Raw genomic sequence first — 23,194 nt, 5'->3', positions numbered from 1 at the left:
ACATTTACTTAGCTTTGTCCACTTCACAACATGCTCAATAAGAGCAATGTGACTTCCAAGCCTACTTCAGGCCTGAATGTTTCTTGTGAGCCATGGTTTTGGGAAAGGAATCACTGTGCAAGGAGAGCCCCTGTACCCACAGGAGGTTATAACCATACAAGTCTGTGGAAAGGGAGGAATTTATGTAATCCTGGAGAGTTAAGACTAAAGATCCTGTCCTGGCAGCATCACTGTCCAGGTCCTCTAGGTTTGTGCATGGAGGCCATCTGTGCTTGGCGAACGTCATTGCAAGAGTTCTCTGTGGACCAAGAGTAGTGATTGGGCAGAAGACAATGGGTGGTTGGAGGGAAGCACAGCCTTTTGTGTAGAAAGAATGTTGGACCACAGTGCTGAAGTATGCTTGGCCCAATGATGTGGAGAGGCCATGGTCAAAGTGGATCCTAACCAGTCCTGACTGTCCCCCGGATATCAAACATCCCTAGATGTCCATGGATGGGATGAAATTAACCTTAGGAATAGACAAAAGCTGCAGCTTGTCCAGGCAGAGTTGACAACATCCCTTTCTTTCCTGCATGCAGCCTTGATTCTCTAAAGCGAGATTATGGAAGGAACCCAAGTCTGTATCTTGAAGAGAGTGATTGTTTATGGTTCTAGTCCATGTTTTAGCTTAGAGGGAGTTGAGGTGACAGAGGAAACAGATGACTAGTCTTGACCTTCAGGACTTTCCTGATATGACACCACATGTGCTTCATAGATATGGAATCTTCTCTCTGCAGGTCTCCTGACACTTATTGAGTTTTATGTCATGTAAGGAATTACAGTGCAATGAGCTCCCCAGATATATTTCCTGCAGCTTCTGTGCCAGGCCAGGTGGATCCCGAGAGAGACTCCAGACAGTGCCTTTTCCAGGAGCAGTGATGCAACCTGCATCAATTTAATGAACCCCAGAGTCTATAAGAGCCACAGCAACTGTCCTGAGCCACTGTGGCACCACTGTAGAGGAGCAGACAGGCCAGCTCTGTAGTCAAGAAGAACTTTATACGGTTTAATGGTTGATAAGTTTGATGAACTTCCAAGAATTTGATTTTCCTGTTGTTCATCAGAGATTAGGAAGAAATGACTGTTAGCATTACAGCACTGACTCCTGTGCATTGCCTGATATGGACCAGGAAGAGCTTTACGGAGCCATCAGAGAGCCATGTCTGCTGCAGGGTGAGTTAGTGGGAAGGTTCCAGATCACCACCATGCCATTGTAGTATCCAGAAGCAGGAGATGGTGGATCCTGGTAGGCTTTCACGCCAGGCTAAGGCACTGACAGCAGTCAGAGTGGTCTGCAGCTTTTATAGCGCCCACCTAAAGGGTTGCTACCCATTGTGCCTTATAGGTGAAATGAATCATCTGACCCTGCAAATACCCATGAGCATTTATACCCATAAATACCTTTCCTTCTCAAAGGAAAGTCCTTGAAATTAGTTTATTCTTTTACACTTGTGATCCTGAGATGGATGAGGTCTTGCTAGATTGCTGGGATCCCCTAAAGACAGCTTTCATAGTCTTCTACTACAAAGCATTTGTCTTCTTTTTACTGGTAATTATGATTTTCACAAGTGCATCTCTCTAGAAAATGAGTTTGTCACTTCAAATTCAACACCACAGTGTCTCAGGTCACTGGCAGGCTGCATGCAAATTCTTTGACACATGGGTAACATTGGTAGCCTCAAGCCCAACTTCCAATGGTCCTTCACTCCATCTGAACCCTCTGAGCATGGACTTTACGGTATTCAATTCTGTCCTCCTTCTCATCTCCTCAGTACCTCAGAGAGTCATCCTGTGCTGTTGACTGGTCCCATCTCACCTATAAACAGAGAACATCATTTCCTCCTTTTCTGCAACAGTGAGGATGTGAGAGAACAGAGAGAGAGAGAAAGTGAGAGAGAGAGAGAGAGAGAGAGAGAGAGAGAGAGAGAGAGAGAGAGAGATGTCCCTTGAGGCATATGAGACTTTGGAGAAGAAGGAAAACAACTGATCCCAATAGAAGTCCCTGGCCATTCCCTCCTGCACCTGCTTCTGCGCTGAGACCCAGGGCTGGGTGAGTCTTGAGCACCTTCTGCAGGCCATGCCTGTCCCCTGCAGGGAGGCTTGTGTCTGGGTTCAAACCAAATCCCCTTGCTATATCTCCCAGACAGTAATACACTGCTGGGTTTTTGGTTGTCACAGAGCTCAGCTGCAGGGAGATCTTGTTCTTGGCTATTTCCACTGTCATGGTAACTCAGCTCTTCAGGGAGGGGTTGCAGTGAGTGTCCCCATCATTATAAATTCATTCCATTCACTCTGGACCTTGCCCTGTGGGCTGATGGGTACAATTCCACAAGGGACCACTGATTGTGTTGGAGAATCCAGACAGCACAGGTGACGATCAAGGTCTGAGAGGGCTTCACCAGGTCAGGTCCTGACTGCTGCAGCTGCACTTGGGACAGGACACCTGGGGACAAGGAGAATCATCCCTGTCAGCCACCCCCTTCCTAAAGACCCATGTGTGAACTTGGGGTCACCCACTATGGGAGGCTCTCACCAGACACAGGAGAAGACATAACAGTCTCATCTTTTGGACCACAGTCCTGCCTTCCTAGAAGTCTCAGCCCTGTGTGAGGAAAGAGCTGTGAGCTCCCACAGCTCGAGGAGAATTTATCTTGGAGCCTGAATAATAATTTAGACATGGTAAGTCCTCTTATAATATATGGTGAAGACCTCAGGTCAGGATTCCTTTGGTCCTTGTGTACCTCTGTACAATGTCCATTCTCTTGCACTCAAGTGATGTTTGTGTCAGTATTTATAGACCACATGTCCCCAAATTATTTTTGGAAGCTAGTCAATTAATGTCTCTACACTGCTGAAATGATTTTTCAGTCTCTCTTGTCCTGTCTGCACTTTCTCTCTCAAAGGAATTTTCCTAAAAATACACATTGTGCAAATTTACTCCACTCTCATGTTTTCCTCTTACTTGGCTATGAATACCAAGCATTCTAACAAAGTAATTTGTGACATGAGCCTGATTTTATATCAATGTATAATTTTTCTAGGTGTTAACATGTCAGATTACATGTTCTAATTATTCCACCCCATATTAATCATGGTATGGCAGTGATGATATTCAGTAGATAGTATTAGACCCATGGTCATCAGTTCACTCTATATCAGCAGCAAGATTGCCTTAGACACACTGGCTCTGTCTGATTTATTCAGAGAAGGTTTGAAGAAGATGAAATTCCATGGATGTTGCAGTTTCAGCTCCTACACAACACTTCCAGGCTGCTCTCTCTGATGGTCAGCCATAAGTGCCTTGGGTCAAATGAGTTACCCCTGTCCTCTGCCTCATATCAGTAGTCACAGAAGATGTGAGTGTCCATGCAGTTGCTGTCTCTGATTGTTAGCTATATGTGCTTTGGATTAACTGAATTCATATTGCACTGCCTCAATTGAGAGGTCACAGAAGACTTGGGTGTCCATCAACTCCTCTTACCAGAGAAACAGGTGAGGGAGGAGGCTCTGTGACAGATCAGAATAATATGAGTGCTTCTTCCACATCCCATTTTGAACAAAGCATCTTATCTTTCTTGGCTTAAGTTTACTTTTTTTTTTCCTCATGTGTTGAAGTATGACAGACAGTGGGAGTTCCCTGGGTCATGGAGATTGGAGGGTTCCTTCAGCTTTCTCTGCAGTCTGCAAGAACCACACCTAAGTCCCAGGTCAAAGACTTCCACACTGGTTTTGAGAATAGAGACTACATTCTCCACTTTAAGGAGGAAAGTGGAGAACAGGGAGAAGTCAGAAAGAAACTCAAGGAAAATTAAGTGGATTTGTCGAAACAGACAGTCTGATCAGTCTTCAGTGTGCTGGGTCCATTTATGCATGGGGAATAGAGTGAGATTTAAATGCAATCCTTTTATTTCCCTGGACCTGGATTACCTCTGTCCTGGACCCAGTATGAATTCCACAGACTTTCCTAATCATGGAATTCCATGGAGTTCTCTTTTCTCATGGGAAAACACTCACTAGGATCCCCTGAGCATCCTCAGGATCTGGTTCTAGTGACCACAGCAGAGTAATTTCTGTTCCCATGAATGACACCTTAGCATTTGTGCAGGTGAAAATGTGTCTTTCTGTGAAAATAAATGTCTTTATTAGTGCATAAAATTACAATTACAGTTTCATAGTAGTATTTTCATATGTTTATATGATATATGTTGTTCATATAGTCTCCAATTATACCCTTTCCATTTCTCCATCACTTCTCCCTGATTTCATTCCCCTGTTTTGGGGAGACTCTCTTCCACTCTCATGTCATCTTTTATTTACTTTTTTCCCCCCAGATTCCACTTATGAGAATAAATAAGCAATTCTTATTTTTCTGAGTCTGGTTTTTATAACTTCCATGAAGCTCTAGAGATAACATGTAAAGGCAACATTTTCTAGTTTAGCAATATCAGTGGAAAGCACAGAAACAGGAAACCAGAATCTCCTTTGGGAAACAGTCCTGTGGAGAGGAAGCTCCAGACCCTGACAGGAAACCATCACTTAACTCCCTCTGCACCTGCACATGGCTGACCCTGAGCTCAGTGTGTCCTGCGCGCCCCCTGCTGGTTGTGCGCGTCCCTGCAGGGAGGTTTGTGCCTGGGCTCACACTGAAGTTCACACACTGTGTCTTTTGCACAGTAATACGTGGCGGTGTCCTCGGCTCTCAGGCTGTTCATTTGCAGATACAGTGTATTCTTGTTATTGTCTCTGGAGATGGTGAACCTGCCCTTCACGGAGTCTGCGTAACTTGTGCTACCACCATCATTAGTAATGTATGAGAGCCACTCCAGCCCTTTCCCTGGAGCCTGGCGGACCCAGTACATCCAGTAATCACTGAAGGTGAATCCAGAGGCTGCACAGGAGAGTTTCAGGGACCCTCCAGGCTTCACCAAGCCTCCCCCAGACTCCACCAGCTGCACCTCACATTGGACACCTGCAAACACAGAAAATTCTGGTCAGGACACTGTCACATATGCCCACTCTTCCTCTCACTCATGTCCACTCACACATTCAGCATCTTGTTCTCCACAAATCACCTGTTAAAATTGCAACAAGGAAAACCCAGCTCAGCCCCCACTCCATGGTGAGTGATCTGTGTTCAGTGCTGATAACTGAATCCAGGGCTGGCTCCTCTCCAGAGCTGCAGGTCAGGGCTGGGCTGGTTTTCATGAGCAGAAGGAGGCCCTATTTGCATGTCTTCCTGCTATATTAAAGGCTCTGTGTGGAAGTCTCAGAGAGGGCAGGGCCCAGTGCAGTTGTGAGAGTCCTAAAGGACATTTGTGAAATGTTTTCTCTTAATGTACCTTTGTCTTGCTAATGAGTTTGAAAACCCCATCTTGTTTCCTTTTCCATCCGAAGAGACAATTAGAGATAACAACCCTTTTGCATGTGCTTTGGGCTTCTGCAATTCTCCCAGGATAGCCTGGCATGCTAGGGGCTCTTTAGGTCTACAGTATTCAAGGCAGAGACACCACACAGGTACATTATGCATTGCCCCTCTGTGGACTTGCAAGGTGTCCTTATTGCCACAGTTCTGTGGACACTGCTACAGTGGCCTCCCTATAGTGCCTCTTTTCTCAAAGTGAACAAGAAGATTGTCTCAGGCAAGGTTGTAAGACTTGAGAAATTGCTAATTAATCTATAAAAGTGAGCTCAGGGCCGAGACAAAGGGCATCAGAGTATATGCTTAAACATTTTAAGAAGGGATTCTCAGGAGATTATGGGATCAAAATGTCTCCCGGAAGGCTGCACATGGTGTGTGAGCTACAATGGCCCACTTTTGGAGTCAACTGGCCCCCTGAAGATACCCTATCTTTGCCCACTGTCAGGGTCATTTATCACATCATTATAGGAAGCCCTGGACATCCTGACCAGTTCCCTTATATCGACTCCTGGCTTCAGGTGGCTCAGGCCATGCCCCCTTGGGTCTGATTCTGTGCCAACAAAAAGGGACAGAGCAGAGTTTTTGTGGCCCAGGTAAGGAAGCCCAAAGACCAGAAGCTGACCAAGCCTATTCTGCAAAGGGATCCAGAAGATGAACTGCCTGTGCCCCCGCCATACAGTCCCAGCATGCTGCCACCATCAGAGCAGCCAGTGCCACCTCTCCCAGACAGCCTGCCACCTTCAGTGAGTCCCCCTCGGCCCCATCAGTAGCGTCCCAGCCCCAGTGATGTCCCACACCCAGCCTGGCTTGGAGTCCAAGTCCACAGCCCCTGTGCCCTCGCCTTCCCTCATCCCAGGCACTGGTCACTCAAGCTAGGGCCCTGCAAATGCCACTCTGTGAGATGCAAGGGCCCCAGCAGATCAGTGCTTATGGCACAGTCCAGCCTGGACACTCTATCCTCTATTACCAGCCTTTCAGTACAACTGGCCTCTTAAATTGGAGGACCCATACACCACTGTATTCAGAAAAACCTCAGGGCCTGGTCGAACTCCTAGAATCCATATTTCAGACCCACCAACCCACTTGGGATGCCTGCCAACAGATCCTCCTGTCATTTTTCAACACAGAAGAGCGACAGCAAATTCTGACAGAAGCTTACTGCTGGCTCCAAGGGCAGGCCCCAGCAGGGACCTGAGATGTAGAAGCTTGGGCAAGAGAGGTGACCCCTGATGCTCGGCCTGCCTGGGACTTCAATACAGCAGAAGGATGAGGAGTCCTCACTGCCCTCTTACATTGGCTCAGGGTTGGAGCTAAGAGACCTACCAACATGTCCAAAATTGTGGCAGTGATCCAGAAGCCAGAGGAAACACTAACTGTTTTTTATGAGAAACTCCGTGAGGCCTTCCAGGTGTACACGCCTTCAGTCTGGAAGTGCCAGAACACCAGCAAATGGTTAATATGGTGTTTGTGGCCCAGTCATATGCCAACATTCACCAGAAACTTCAGGAACTTGAAGGTTTCAGCTGTTAAAAGTGGCAAATAAAGTTTTTGTAAACTGGGAACATGAGGGAAAATGAGAAGCTGATAAAATAATGAAAGCCAAGGTGTCCTTATTGGCTGCCAACACTGGGGAAGCCAGACCCAACCAAGCAGTCAGCTCTGCCATGCAAGGGGAGACCCAGTGGAAGAACCCCACTCTGATGAGACCAATGTGCCTATTGCAAGGAGATTGGCCACTTGAAGAATAAATGCCCCTGCAGCAAGGGACCAGCATTGGAGCCTAACAAAATTACTCCAGGAAAGAAGATAGGATAGCAACCCAAACTGGAGGCCCAGGACCTCATTGACCTAGCAGGAATTGAGTCAGACTAGGGAAGACTAGGCTCCTTACTACTATGCCCCCCCAAAGCCCATGGTTGAAATGAGAGTAGGGAGCCAACAAATGATCTTCATGATGGACTCAAGTGCTGTGTATTCCGTGGTCACTAAGCCTGTGGCCCCACTCACTGAGCACGGGACCACAGTAGTCAGAGCTACTGGCACCCAGACTGCCCGGCAGTTCTGCTGACCCTGGACATGCCAACTAGGAGGGCACATGGTGACTCATGAATTCCTGTATTTACCAGAATGCCCAATTCCTCTTCTGGGAAGGGACTTGTTAACAAAGCTTGGAGCCCAAATCACCTTCACCCACGGAGGGCCTGCAAATCTTACCATAAGGGAACCAAACGCCCTCATCGTGGCAGTGACCATGCTATGGAAGATGAGTGGCAACTCTATCACCAGGGAAAGGGGGACCTGGTGAAACCCATCTGCTTGCTGGAGGAGTTTCCTGTTGTCTGGGCTAAAAAAGGGCCTCCCAGCCTGGCTCACAACCATGCACCTGTAATGGTAGATCTCAAACCTGGGGCTTTCCCTGTCAGAAAGAGCCAATATCCAGTACAACGGGAAGCACACCTAGGAATTCAGACCTACCTACAGAGGCCGAAGGATGCAGTGATATTGATCGAATGACAATAGCCATGGAACACCCCATTGCTACCCGTCAAGAAGGCAGGAGGAGATGATTACTGGCCTGTCCAGGACCTGCGGGCAGTCAACAATGCCATTATCACACTGCATCCAGTAGTTCCCAATCCCTACACTCTCTTGAGCCTTTTACCACCACAACCAAGCTAGTTCTGTCTGTACCTAAAGGACGCTTTCATTTGCCTCTGCCTGGCCCCAATTAGCTGGCCTCTGTTTGCCTTTGAATGGGAAGACCCCCATACTGGAAGAAAATCACAAATGACTTGGATTACACTGCCTCAGTGATTCAAAAAATCACCCACTTTGTTCAGGGAAGGCCTAGCAGTGGATTCGTTAACTTTCCAAGAAGAAAATCCAAGCTATACTTTGCTCCAATATGTGAATGATCTGATCCTGGCAAGCCATGACTGGGAGAAGTGCTGGGAGGGGACAAAGGCATTGCTAGCCTGACTCTCTGAGGCAGGAAAAAGGCCCAAGTTTTCCAGCATGAAGTCCGATACCTCAGATTCATCATCTCAGAAGGACAGTGTGCCCTGGGTCCAGAGAAGAAACAGGTTATCTGCTCCATCCTTAAGCCAAAGACCAAAAGGGAGGTCTGAGAATTCTTGGGAGCAGCAGGATTCTGTCGCCTCTGGATACCTGGATATTCAAACCTGGACAAACCACTTTACGAGGCCACACAAGCTCTGGGAAGGACCCTCTAAACTGGGGACCAGACCGAGAAAAGTCTTTCCAGGAGATAAAGAGGCTGTTAACCAGCCCCCCTGCGCTAGAGCTGCTACATGTAACATGACCATTCAATCTCTATCTGTGAGAAAAATTACACAGCTCTGGGGGTCCTCACCCAAATGTTGGGTCTGTGGCAATGGCCAGTGGCTTACCTATTGAAGCACTTGGGCCCAGTGGCTTCAGGGTAGCCTCCATGTCTCCAAACCCTGGCTGCTACAGTAACCCTAATTAGAGAGGCCGACAAGCTCTCCCTGGGACAGGATGTTAATGTTAAGGTCCCTTATGAAGTCATGACCCTAATGAATGGGCAGGGTTATAAATGGCTGACCAGTTCCAGAATGGCCCATTACCAAGGACTGCTGTGTAAAAATCCTTGAGTCAGTCTTGAAGTATGAACTTTAAATCTTGCCACCTTCCTGCCCACAGAGGAAGGGCCCCAGATCACGATTGTGAAGAGATGATGGACAAAGTATACTCCAGCAGGCCAGATCTAATGGGTGTTCCCCTCTTATCTGCAGAACTTGAAGTCTTCATGGATGGAAGCAGCTTTGTCCAGGGCAGACAGCGAAAGGCCAGGTTCACAGTCACCACTGCTAACGACTGTACAGGCTGAACCCCTCCCACAAGGCTGGTCTGAACCATGAGCTGAACTTTGGGCATTGGTCCAGGCATTATGATATGCAAAGGGAAAGCAGGTAAACGTGTATACAGATTTTAAATATGCCTTTGCCACCTTGCATGTGCATGGAGCAATATACAAGGAAAGAGGACTGCTGACAGCAGGGGAAAAAGAGATTAAAAACAAAGAAGAAATCCTCCAACTGCTGGAAACAGTCTGGGAACCTTATCAAGTGGCTGTTATGTACTGCAAAGGCCACCAAAGTGTCCTGGACTATGTCAGTAGAGGAAACTACCTGGCTGGCAAGAAGGGCAGCAGAAGAGATAAGCTCTCCTGAAGTGCCAAAGAAAACCACTAAACTTCTGTTGGCTCTGCAACTGCCTCTCACCCCAAATTATACCAAGGATGAGTAACAATGGGCAAAAGATGAAAAAGGAATAAAAGAAAAGGGAGGCTGGTGGAAGTTGCCTGACCAGAGACTCTTTGTCCCCAATGCTGTAGCAGCCTCTCTGGTAAAACAACATGAGCTAATGCACTTGGGGAAAATAGACCTAGAAAAACTATTGGACAGATACTATTTCATTCCCAAGCTCCCCACACTGTTCCCCTAAGTAAGTCATTGATGTATTACATGTGGGCAAAACAATGCCAGTCAAGGGCCTAAGGCAAGCCCTGGGATACAAGCAACAGGCACCAGTCCCTTTGAGGATCTGGGAGTGGACTTCACAGAGATCAAGCCCTGTCATGGATACTGGTACTTCTTGGTTCTTGTCTGCACTTACTCAGAGTGGATTGAAGCTTACCCGCCCACACACAGAGATAGCACGAGAGGTAGTAAAGACCCTTTTAAGAGAAATTATCCCCAGATATGGGCTCCCCCTTTCTATCTGATCAGATAATGGACCAGTCTATGTGGCGGAAATAGTCCAGGGCCTGGCTAAAATTTTAAGAATAAAATGGAAGGTCCATACAGTGTATAGGCCTCAGAGTTCAGGGAAAGTAGAGAGCATGAATTGAACCCTTAAAATTACCCTAGTTAAACTGCCAAGAAACACAATCCCTCTGGATAGACATGCTACCATTAGCCCTGCTCATGGCATGTTGTACTCCTAGACCAAATGGCTATTCATCCTTCGAGATTCTCTATGGCAGACCCCCTCCCATAATAAATAGGCTCAAAGGGGACCTCAGGCAAATTGGAAATCTAGACGTCTCAACATCTCCAGGCCCTAACAAAAACCCTATGCCACATTTCCCAGGAAGTCTTAGAAAGAGCCCCAATCCCATGGGTAACTGAGCCTTTCCCTACCAACCTGAGGATATGGTATAGGTAAAAGATTAGAAAAAGGAACCACTCCGACCCAGTTGGATGGGTCCTCATCTAGAAATATTAGCAACTCCTACATCTATTAAAGTTGCAGGTATCACTCCCTGGATTCATCACTCCCAGATAAAGAAGGCAGAAGCCCTCACAGACCTCAATGACTGGCAGTCCATCTGTGACCCTACTAACCTTCTCAAATTAATGTTCCAGAGGACATCAAAACAGCAAGCCATTGCCTGTGAGAGCTCCAGCCCTGCTTCAGCCACCTCCTGGAAGCTCGTTGTTCAATACACAGTGAAAGCCTGAGGATTCACCCACCAGGACATAAATGTATCCCCTTTTCTACCACCCTTACCCTATCCCACTGATTAGCATTGTTGCAATACTCTTCACACAAGGACTGGCTGTCACTGCTCCCCAGGATTGGAACATAGGCCAGAAATTACTTCTGGAACAGTGGGAAGACTTATTGCTGTTTGGTGCTATCTGTAGCCCAGACCCCAGTTTCAGGCATGAGGTCTCTGATGTGTTTTTGCCTTCTGACTCTTTTACATTTTAAGGTTGTTCTATTTAGAGGCCGGGATGAGTGCTCAACTTCTGTAAAACCACTCTTCTCCAGGGAAAACTGCCATATGCCTTCACTTATTGTCAATATCTGTCACCCGCATGCAGTACATCAATTTCTGAATGCACCAGAGGAAGGACAATTTACTATAAAGGAAAATTGACAGTCTTGACAGGGTCCTGGAAAAACAAAGACACTATAGGGCAGATGGTTTGCTGGCAGAAAGATGGGGACCACTTAAAGGCACAGAATGATGAAATGACAGGGGGAGGAAATAAGCCTTTTTATGTCTGGGCACCCTACCTGTCTTCTACCCAATTCCCATATCAGTTTACTAAGGAAAAAGCTGCAGATATAGAGGCCATCCAGAGGTGATTCCCCAGATGTCTATGAGCCTATACAAGACATTGATCTGCCACCACCATGACCCCCATTAAGGCTTCCTTCCAGGACATTGAACTTAAACTTGGAACCCCAACTGCACAACCTGTTAAATGTAACTCACTGCCTCCTTAATCTTATGAACCCACCATTGGAGGGTGATTGTTGGCTCTGCCTATCCTCAGGCCTCTCCATTATGTAGCGACCCTGGTAAGCTTCCTTAACCAGAGTGTACATTATGGTACTTCCATCTCTACCAGCATGAAAGTTAAAGTAAATATACATCTATCTCAGAGGGCCCCTAATTGTGTCTACAATTCAAGAGGATACTATCTAGTGGGGGAACTGGCTACTAGCCAGTGTGCCCAAATCCAAAAGTGTACAGCTACTGCTTTTAGATGGACAGTTGACAGATCATGTGCAGCAGCCCAGGAACCTTCTTTGTATGTGGGACCCTTGCTAGATAACTGGAAGGGTATTTGCATACTTGCACTTTTCACTCCCCAGATAAATATAGTACCTAACAATCAGACCCTCCCTGTACCTCTGATGGCCCACACATGGTCAAAGAGAGCTATCAAAGTCATACCTTTATTAATTGGATTAGGGATAATGGCTAGAATAGAAACAGGCATGGGAGGAATTGCCTCATCAGCCTCCTATTATAATCAATTATCTTAAGTCCTAACAAATGACATAGAATGAGTGACTAGGTCCATAGTGGCTGTGCAGGATCAGCTGGAGTCCTTAGCATCAGTGGTTCTCCAAAATTAGAGAGGGCTGGACTTATTCACTGCCAAAAAGGGGGGTGGCTCTGTCTTTTCCTAAATGAAGAATGTTGTTTTAAAGTGAATCAGTCAGGAATAGTCAGAGATATGGCTCTACAATTACGGGACTGGGTCAAACATAGGAGACAGGAATTAGTGAATTCCTGGAACAGATGGAGCAGCAGCTGGAATTCGGCCTCATGGCTTCTCCCCTTGTCTGGTCCTCTTTACATCCTCCTAGTGGCCCTGATATTTGGTCCGTGCATTCTTAACACCATAACTCACTTCATTAGCTCACAAGTGGAGGCAATAAAGTAACCCAATATAGGCCTTTGGGACAGGAGGAGCCTAATGGAATCCCTGAAATTTAGGGTCGATGCTTGTCCACAAGTAGGAAAAGCATTGAAAGGGGGGAATGAACAAGAAGATTGTCTCAGGGAAGGCTGTAGGACATGAGAAATTGCTAATTAATCTAAAAAGGTGAGTTCAGGGCCAAGACAAAGGGCCTCAGGCAGAGATAACTGCGCATTCCTGCCTTCCTTTGTCTCCTTCTGCAAACAAACTTTCTAAAGCAGATCTCCCCTGTGGCTCTTATCTAAACAACCCCTAGTCTCTAACTCAGCACTGGCTCACCTATTAACCCTAACACATTCCTCGTAACCTGATGCCCTACACTTCTCTTTAAGAAACCCATGAATACATTGTTCGGGGCCTTGAATTTTGAGTATGAGCTCATCTGGGACCACTGGTGTAAAATAAAATCTGAGTTTTCCACTTCTGAGTGTCGCTTGGTTTCTCATCTGACAATTTTTCCACAACAAAAGGGTCTCTGGTCATCCTATGAAAATAGATGGATCTTGCACTGTCATAGAGTTCTTGAACTCCTCATCTGCAGAGACAGCCCCACATTGACACCATCTAGGGCTGTGCTCTTTGCAGGGACATCTGATGAAGTCCACACTGCAACTGGACACACTGGATCTTTGGCTGGGGAGATTGTGCAGGGTAGCACCAGAATTTAGGGGGAAGAAACCTGAGCTCTGAGGTCCTACAGGTACCCTGAGTTGTCCATGATATCTTCTTGCATTCATGTCCTATCCTCTGGGTCTGTGATGACAGTGGCAGTCCCTGAAATGTCTTTTGAGTTAATATCCAGTTTTTCTGATGTGCAACACCTCGCTTCTTATGTCCACACCAATATCCTTATCACATGTGCCTTTGACTACACCTTCAGTGTTCTCCCCAAACACAACTTTCCATTATTTTATGTTTTTTAAAACTATATGTTATTGTAGAAAATAATAAATTTCATTAGGTCATTTTCGAACACATGGGAATTCTACTTAGATCATGTGTGTAGCCATCACACTTTCTTGTCACCTCCCACCTCACTGGTCCCCCAGTTAGTAGCCATTTTCCCTTTACAGTCATGTCTTTTTTATTTGTAAATATTGATTTCAAATATGAGAGAAAACAAGCATATTTGTCTTTCTGAGTCAGACATATTTGTTTTGTATGATGCTCTTCTGTTTTATTGATTTTTCTGAGAAAGACATAATTTACTCTTCTTTATGGTTGAATAAAATCTGACTCTGCATATAATATAACTTCTTATCCACTCATCTACTGCTGGACACTTAAATGATCCCTTAGATATACTATGAGGGGAGTTCCACAATAAGCATGAGTGTGCAGATAAATCTATTTTATACTTAATTAGATCCTTCAGTTATATCACTAGGAGCAATACAGCCAGATCAGTGGTAGCAATATTTCCGGTTTTCTGAGGACTTTCAATACTGATTTCCACAGATTCAACACTAATTGACCTCCTGAACAACAGTTTATAAGGGCTATTTTTCCCCAAAACCTGGCTAGCATTAGTTGCTATGTTTCATTGTGGAAAATCATTCTGACTGGGGTGAGGTGGAATCTCAATGTAGTTTAAATTGCATTTCATTTACTGCTAAGGATGTTGAATAATTTTTCATGTATTTATTGGCCATGTGTAATTTTTTGGAGAATCATATGCTCAATTCATTTACACTTATTAATTGGATTAAATGTTCTTTTGTACCTTATTTTTTGAGTTCTTTAAAAGATTGGATATTAATCTCTTGTGAGAAGAGTAGCTGGCAAAGATTTTCTCCATTCTGTATGCTGTCTCCACACTCTGGGAATTGTTTCCTATGGTTTTCAGAACTGTTTTGATGCAATGCAATCCCATTTGTCAATTTTTCTCTAATACCCTGTGCTACTGGAGCGCTGCTCAGAAACTCATTCCTATGCCAGTCATCTTGAAGAGCTGTAAGTGTTTTAACATTTCATGTCCTTTGTTATTGTCTCTGTTCCATTTTGTGTTCATTTTTGTACCTGGTGATAGATTTGAGTCTATTTACTATCTTCTACATATCCATTTTCCCCAGCATTGTTTGGTAAAGAGTTTCTTTTTTGAAAATGTTTTGCCATTTTTCAAGAAACAAGTGGAGGTAGCTGTGTGGGTTTGTTTCTTGGTCTTCTCTTCCATTGCTACAGGTATCTGTTTTACTGCCAGTGACATGCTGTTTTGTTACTGTTGTTCTGTAGAAAATTTTGTAGGTATTGTGATATATCTAACATTCATCTTTTATTTCAGGATTTATTTGTCTTCTCCAGGTCTTTTGTGCTTCCTTAGAAAGTTTAGTATTATTATTTTTTCATTTCTGTGAAGAATGCCATTGGAATTTTGGAATCTTCAGACCACTTTAGTGATATAGCCACTGTCAGGACATCAGTTCTGGCGATCCGTGAACATGCCGGGTCTTCCTGTCCTCCAGTGCCTTCAGTTCCGTTTGTGGTGTTTTATAGTTCTTATGCAGAGGGTTTTCACCTTTTGAATTGTGTTTATTCTTAGATATTTTGTTTCCTTTTTGAGCTTACTGTGTTTGGATTGTTTTCTTGATTTCTTTCTTAGCATGTTTCTTATTTGTATATGGAAAAGCTACTGAATCTTGCATGTTGAATTTGTATGTTGCTACATTGCTGATCGCATCTAAGAGTTTTTGGCTATGTTGGAGTTCTGTCTTACCATATTTGTGACAAAGATAATTAGATTTCCTCCTCACCTGTTTCTCTTTGCTTCTCTTTCTTGCCAATTGCTATATGAATTCAAGTCTATGTTGAAGAAGAGAGGAGAGAGTGTACCCCTTGTCTCACTCCTGAGACACAGAGAGATCTGACTTCCAGCTTGAAAAGTCCACACAGTCCTCCGTGCTGTCACTGTCCTGGGTCTTTGCCAATGGTGCCTCCTTCTCTTCTATGTCATGGTCATGTTCCCCCGGTCACACGCCAGGTAACATCTGCATGAAAAATGTGCATCTCTCTCTCTGGAAACCTACCTTCTGTGTGTGTGTGCATTTGTGTGTGTGCGTGTGTGTGTGTGTGTGTGCATGTGTGTGCGCATGGGTGTGTGTGTGCACGTGTGCATGTGTGTGTGTGTGCGTGCTTGTGTGTGCTTGTGTGTGTGTGCATGTGCGTGTGTGCATGTGTGTGTGTGCATGTGTGTGTGTGCGTGCTTGTGTGTGCTTGTGTGTGTGCATGTGTGTGTGTGCATGTGTGTGTGTGTAAGTTTTAAAATAGCCACATTGTTGATGGACATCAAGTTCATTCTGAAAATATACATGTCAATGTTTCTAAGCCTCACTCCAGTTGACTTTTGGGGTGAAGGCACACGTTGTTGGCATTAGTCTTTCTTTGTAGGATGTTTGGCAGCATTGATGGTCTGTAAAAGCTAGCTGCTGTTATCAATACTTTTCTTTTGGTGGTACTTAGGTTTGAACACAGGGCCTTGCACTTTCAAGTCAAGTGTTAAATATCTTGGCCCATGTGCTCAGCCTTTGTACTGTAATTTGTGTTACAGAAAGGATCTAGTGTCTGCCTGGGGACAACTTGAATTGCACTGCTCTTATCTCCACCTCCCAGATAGATGGGATTGCATGCATGCATCAATATACATAGTTGTTTTTTTAAGATGACATCTTACCAACTTTAGGCAACTCTGGGTTGAAACTCTCTGATCCTCCCAACTGCATCTCTTACTATGACACCTCTTACAGAACATTCTACTTCTTCACTATGACAATGAATCTTGGTAGAAAATGTCAAATGAATCAGTGGTGGAAAATTGTGGTGACATGTGAGCAGCATTAACAACATACATGACATTGTCTAGGTCAATCCAAGGGAAGCATCTGAAGGCACTAGGACTGCGAGGGAGTCAATGGGAAGAGAGGACATAAAGAACCATCTATGGAGGAGGAGAAGCCAATGTGCAATTATGTATTCATAAACTGGACTATCATTGACACTATGGAGTAAATGCTACAGGAAACAAAGGTTTCACCAGCAAACGTTATCAGGGAGTCAAGCTTAATTTTAAGGAATGAACCTTTCTAATAATCTCCAAATCACTGTGCATGGTGATGATGGAGAGTAGATGGGAGCATAAGCAACCACAGATTCATGAAGAAAATATGAATTCCAGTGCACCAGCTCCAATGAGTTCTTCTTACACCTTGCTGGTTCTGTGCTCCCCCTACTGGTATTGAGCACTCCTGCATGGAGATTTGTGTCTGTACTCACATCAAGGTCCCCTTTTGCACAGTAATAAATGTCTGTGTCCTCAGCTTTCAAGCTGCTCAGTGCTAATGAAACCTGGCTCTTGGGGGTAACCCTGCTGTTGCTGAGTTGGGACTTAAAAACTGGGTTATAACCACTGTTTCCATTGCTCTATATGACACCAATACATTCCAGTCCATTTTTTGCAGTGCACATCATAACTGGTTAAAGTGAATCCAAACACAGTGCAGGTGAGGGTCAGAGTCTTCAGGGACTTTACCAGGTCAGATCCTGACTCCTGCAGCTTCATCTGGGCAAGACACTTGGGGACAAAGACCAACTCCATTAGTCAAGCATATCAGAAACCCCTGCCAAGGTCCCTTTCCTGAGATCTCTGAGACACTCACAGCAGGGAGTTGCCATCAAGCAGAGGAGCAGCCCCAGGACCTCCATGATCTGTCAAGTCTCCTGTGAGAAGGACACTGAAGCTCTCAACCAGGGCTGGGCTTTCAGCCTGAGCCTGGGGGCTGCTTTGCAAGGGGGAAGGCTCCAAGGATAGAAGTGGGGAACAGAGGACAGGGCCTTCCTCTCTCCCTTCAGAGAGGAGAACAGGATGTGGCAATCTTAGTGCATCTCCACATGTCTGTAAATTCTCAGGAGGTTGCAGAAGGGAGCAGGACAGTGTGTATAAATGTGGCTCCTTTTGAGCATAGGGAAAGAATTTTAATATGGTCCCAAATTGCTGTTCTACTGATAACATTTTCCTCTTTTCTATGAATAATTTTAAAATTTTACTTTAATCCTCATGTATGGCACTTTCACTCCAAAAGTAGAGGCTTTTAAAAAAAATCTCACATAATCTCACAGGGTCTGTATTTTGGTAACTGGCCCAGTGTTAGATTGTGTCCCTTTATCAGACTTGCTGGCATTGTAACATCATGGATTAGAACAGACATCTACAAATGCAGAAGCAATTGTCCAGTGATGTACATGTGGTACTCATGAAATGAGGAAACACTGTGATCCTGCCCATGGGACTTCTCCAGGTATGGTCACATTTTCATTTTAAGTCTACCTCTGGTGTCAACACTGGAGCATGCCTTCTAATTCGTCAGACTAATCCTCATAAATTAAAATGAGAGTGCAGTTAGGTGCTCAGAAATCATCACAGATTAGGATCACAGAAGTCCTGAGATTTTCCATCTGCTCCCATCCCTACTGGCCTCACCCGCACTGTGAATGTGCTGAGCTGAGGAGGCCCCAGCACTGCACAGTCCCTGCAGTTGCTGCTGACTCTGCTACTGTTGACGTGGGCACAGCTGTGGGAGCAGCACTGGTCCTGGAGCACCCACACAGCATGGGTACTTTCCATGTCCCAAGACACAGGCTATTGGCATGAATATAAGACAGAATTAAACATTACCAGGAAACTTGGAGGTGTTTTATCTGTGTTATTTCTTATGTTTAACAACAGAAACAAATTATTTTAAAACACTTGTTGGGAAAAATCTTCATACAAAATATTGAATTTTGTTGCTACTCTCCTCAACAACTTAGAACAATGAGTTAGTGAGGTAATGACTAAAACAACAACTTCCTAAAGATCTCTTACTCCAATATCTTTCCTCTGAAACCTCAGTTGAAGCCTCCATGAGCCCATAACTGTGGCGCTCTGCACATCTTCAAATCCAGTATCCCATGGATAACACCAGGGTCAGCCACAAGGTGAGCTGTGCCTGGGCCTGGTCAAACACACCTGCAGTCTCTGAGTGCCTCCATGGCTGAACATGGGGAAATGAATCTCATATATTTTATTCTGTAGGAAATGCTGTGAAAGCTGAGCACCCCAGGATCTGCTCTCAAAGGAACGTCTTTGACACTAGTTCACAGTTTTGCTCCCCTGAACTTGCAGTAGGTGATGCAGCCAGTCCCTGAGAAGTCCCCCAGGAACCTCCTGTCTATGGCCCCTGTGAAAACTCTTTGGCTTCTTTTCAATGGCAATAATCTTTGCCCAGATATCATACCTGCTGTTCTGTGGCAATACTGCAAGTTTTCTGATTCATTTCACTCCTTTCTTCTCAGTCTTTCCCCGTTAATCTGGCAATAAGTACATAGTACATATGAAGATTGCTGCATAAATGAAATATTTCTGAGTAAGTTCCTCTTCAGATAAAGCAGTGCACCATCTTTCAATGCAGCCTCCATGATCTTTCAGGATATGGACAAATACAGAACAGTTCTTCTCCAGAGCAGGCAATGGTGAGCTCTAGCTCAATACCTAGTTGCATCCTCATTTCCATGAATCATCACTAGCTTAGTCCTACTGCCCACATTACTATCATCATTCTAGTCTTCTGAGCCCCACCAGAATTTCTCATTATGTCCTACTTGCAACATTGTGAATTTTTTCCTAGCCTTTTTCTACCTTCTTAGTAACTGAATCATCAGGTACAATCTCAGGAATGCTCTCAGTCTCAGTAACAGCTTTCTTGTGCTATTCAGCTTTTTATCATGTGACAAAACATCTGAATTAAATGAATTTTAAGGAGAAAAGTTTTATTTTTTCTCCAAATTGCAGTTTCTGGTCACTAGGCCCTGTTCACTTTGTCTGTGACATCAACAGTACACCAGGGTAGAAATGTGTAGCAGAGGAAGTCACTCACTTCATGGAGCCAGGAAGAGTAGAATAGCTGGTCTAATGGACTTCTCATAAACATTGCCATCTTGAGGCAGGAGATCCATGATGTTAGACCAGAGAACTCAGCCCCCAGCCAAGGCAATTAAACAAATAGAAGTATACACCATGCAGGCAGGACACATGATACAGAAAGTGGTGACACTCATTCTGTGTGCAAAAGATGTTCAGAGTAGCTTCCTGCCTCTGGTCATTAGCCAAAGAGGGAAAGTGCTTTGTCTTCATATGTGTACTAGTGTCTCAAATTAAAACCTGTGCAGGTTTAGGTAAAGCAACAGATAACACTGCCCATGCTCAGTTGGTACTTGTAGAGTGGTGACTTATGTATTCTAGTTTATAATATATTACACAGGGATAATTTTGCTTAGTTAGAAAATAATGTCAATCTTAATAATATAGACAGGTGGAGGGCATATAAACTTTTACATAAAGCCTTTTCAACACTTCCAAATTCCATCCAATCTTTTATCTTAACCCCATCAGCTCTTTCATCTCCATATCTTTGAAAATGGTCTTACCTTTATGATTTCGGCTAAGGGTTATGGAATCACAGTATCTCAGAAATATTTTCTTTCAATGATTTAACGCTTTAAGCCTACATGGTTGCACAGGATCCAGGTCTCATACTGGGCCATGGGCACCTCAGGTACTTTACCATGTAGGGACTGTGAAAGACCAAAGCCTCTGCTGCCTGCTGGTAACCATCATCATGTGCAGAAGACAGAAGTCTCATCCACCACTCTGAAAGTTTCCCCATGTCCTTCTGTCTTTATTCCTTTCTGTGCTCCTTCCCAGCAACTTCCCCAGGCCGTTGCTGATTCTGCACTTCCCATGGTCTTCTAGTTCAGGATTCAGCTTCTAGAAGTTAAGGAATTTGAGCCATGCATTATTTTCTTTCACCTTCATTGGGCGTGATTACTCATGAATGCCACTGTGCATCAGGCATTTACTGTGTTAAAGATGGTTGATAGTTCCATGAATTCATTGGATGCAATTTGTTTACCTGGTGAGTTGGTGGGTGATATTTGTATTGCTTCCAGATTCTGGCTTTACAAGTGAAGCTTCAATTGAGCTTAGCAATGTGGGCATCTGAGAACACAGCAAATTCTTATAGAAACAAACAAAGCAGTGCATTATCTTCAGCACATCATCAGTCAAAAGTTATAGGAACATATCCAGCCGTCCTCAGGAACTGCAGATGAATTCCCTTGGGGCAGAGGAAGCCAGATGTTACAATCTAGTACGAATTTACAGGAAAAAAATTCCAAGGGCTACATAAGGCTGTGTGTTTTAAAAGTGAAGAATTCATAAATTCACAAATTCTCATGAAATTCATATCAGTGGAGTTCCAATTCCTTTTAAGCATTTTCCTCTTGTGTTAGGATCCAATCTACAGTTTTCTTCCAATGTAAGTGGTTCTAGTTGAAGAGAAGGACAGCAACCACTACCTGTCTGGGCAAGACTCACCTCCTCATCACCATGACAGAAATTCACAGTTAATCTGTAAGGTTGAGCCTTCACAGCCAGCACTCTGGGCCCAAGGGAGAACAGAAGTCTTGGAGGGGCACAATGGGAAGAGCTGGAACTCTGTACAAAGCCACCACCCCTCTGTCTCTAAGGGATAGGACTTCATTTTCAAGCAGGTTGGCACATCAGGAAGCTGAGAGCACTGTGGTGAACCTTTTCTGCTTAGAGATAGAAAGACTGGGAAAAGCCAAAGCATATCCCACCTCAGGGGACAGGCAAAAGTATAGGGCTCCATGTCACTTTGGACAAGGGAGTGGGAAGTTTGGAAGGTCACACCATGACCCATGGTCATGACACTTCTTTTGTTTAGAGCTCAATCTGAAGGCTAAAGAAGGCCCCCTAGTGTGCTCCCTAACAATACCTTAACAATTGTCAAGGAAATGTAAACCTGGGGTGTATCTGGGAGGGCACAATGACTTAGCTCCTCTCTGTGAGAGGCCAGCACATTCCCAAAGACATGGGACAGGAATAAACAGTGTACTTTTCCAGAATCTGGACTCTGGTGTACACAGCAGAGGGGATAGCAATGTTGGTGTTCATGCAGTTATGCATGAACCTCCCAATGAAGTCATGATAAATTTTGTACAAATTTCACAGTACAAGCCTATGTAGGGTCATGGTGTGGTGATTTCTAGAGTAAGATAAGAAAATAATATGCTAACATATCCTGTACTTTTAAACATATATGGATGTCAAAAAAATAAATATAGACATAAATGTTAGGGAGATAAAAACTGACATGTCCAGAGAATCAGAGTGGCACTCATATGGATTTTGTGAACTTCAAATTGAAACTAATATTAAAAACCACCATGATCACTGTGGGTAACTCTAAAAATGTGTAGACTGACTGAAGGTAAGCAAAGCAAAGTCACCTAAGTGGCAAAAATGAAGGAAAATGAAGTGGAAATGCCAGGTACAATCACAATGAACACAAGGAGAAATGCACACCTTTGACAGATTCATTACTGGATTTGGGTTAATTGTGAAAAGAAGCAAGAGCTGCCAACCAGTTCTCTGAAGCTACACCTATAACACCAAGAAGGAGCTGAGTGTTCTAGAGACTACCAAGCATTAACAATAGAAGGTGGGAGAAGAGGTCCAGAGAGAGACCCAGGGCAGAGTCTGCAAGAAGCTATGAAGAGAGTGATAGGATTGAGGAGGTGGGGGCAGTGGGAGCTGAGACTGGAAGAGGAGAGGCTGGGAAGAATTTGGGGTGGATACAAGACAGTGAGGGCTGCAAGCCTGGTCACTAGATGTGCTCATGGGAACCTCTGAGGGTTAAAGAGCTGGAGGAGTCAACAGTCAAAGCTCAGGAACTGTAACTTTAATTGCTGAGTGCTGGTGTTCTAGGCCTAGACTGATGTCTCACACCTTCCTGCAAAGGATGCCTGAAAACATAGAGGAACTTGATGAAGGAGGTATATTGCATTGAAAGTAATGAGAAGGAACTCCAGGCCAGTACAAACACCAAGGTGTTGACATCCTGGCCCCTGCCCAGTATCTGCAGGGATGAGATATGAGCAGCTTCCATGAGTGGGGAGGGTCATGTCTGTGACTTTCCCCTATAGATATACACAGGCTGCCCAGCAGAGCCCACAACTCCTGTTATCTGGACACTAGGGAGGGCAGGTAGCAGAGACTACTGGGTTTTGAAGCTCAGAGTGACTGCTGGCATCTCTTCCTTTTCTCTAATGTGCACACTGAGCTTATGGGACAGATGCTTCTCAATTTGACATCATGATCTCCATCCCCCCATAATGCCCATTAGCTAGGGAGTATAAGGGCAGCAGGGTCAATCTTCTGGGAGAAGTTTTTGGCTGAATCCTGGTGACAAACTGTGACCAGACCTGCATGCAGTCATCATTTTCCTGTTTCATGCGGGAACAAGTTATTCTTAGAATATGAAGACATCCTGAAAGTCATCATGGTGGAGTCACAAGAACACAGACCACAGAGCATTGGACACTGTGCCCAGAACTCGCAGCACAATGGGATGTCCCA

The 23,194-nt window shown here is 44.7% G+C and overlaps 1 pseudogene; it reads right to left on the bottom strand.

Annotated features, from left to right (window-relative positions):
• Window positions 1-227: 227 nt before the first annotated feature.
• Window positions 228-4,751, bottom strand: LOC109679630 (general transcription factor 3C polypeptide 2 pseudogene; annotated as a pseudogene).
• Between the last annotated feature and the right edge of the window lie 18,443 nt (window positions 4,752-23,194).

Source organism: Castor canadensis, chromosome 3, assembly GCF_047511655.1.
Source record: "Castor canadensis chromosome 3, mCasCan1.hap1v2, whole genome shotgun sequence".
NCBI lineage: Eukaryota > Metazoa > Chordata > Mammalia > Rodentia > Castoridae > Castor > Castor canadensis.
The sequence above is the reverse complement of the archived record's forward strand: the minus strand, read 5'-3'. Positions and strand labels throughout refer to the sequence as shown.